The sequence below is a fragment of the Bison bison genome, unplaced genomic scaffold, assembly GCF_000754665.1.
Source record: "Bison bison bison isolate TAMUID 2011002044 unplaced genomic scaffold, Bison_UMD1.0 scf7180017851199, whole genome shotgun sequence".
In the NCBI taxonomy this organism is placed as follows: domain Eukaryota; kingdom Metazoa; phylum Chordata; class Mammalia; order Artiodactyla; family Bovidae; genus Bison; species Bison bison.
In genome coordinates, this window is record NW_011481772.1 from 30,916 (window position 1) to 31,119 (window position 204).

At 63.2% G+C, this 204-nt stretch overlaps 1 protein-coding gene across 2 annotated transcripts in view; it reads left to right on the forward strand.

The window, feature by feature from the left end:
* PCGF3 (polycomb group ring finger 3) overlaps window positions 1–204 on the forward strand; it is a 30,559-nt gene that overhangs the window by 3,760 nt on the left and 26,595 nt on the right. The gene's annotated exons all lie outside the window — the stretch shown is intronic.

Below are 204 nucleotides of genomic sequence, written 5' to 3' on the forward strand. Positions count from 1 at the left end.
GGCCTCCATCTCCCGGGGCGTTTCTGCCTCTGGGCAGAGTTGTCAGTGATCCTGGTTGTGGAAGCTCTTTGCACCCTGCGCAGTGTAGCATCCAGATGAGTATCCTGCTTGAACCACAGCGAGTGTCCCGGAAGCTGGTGGCTGAGTGAAGCCTCAGGGTCTCACTGGCTGGGGCTACTGGCTGGGGGGGCCCGGGGGGGGGGA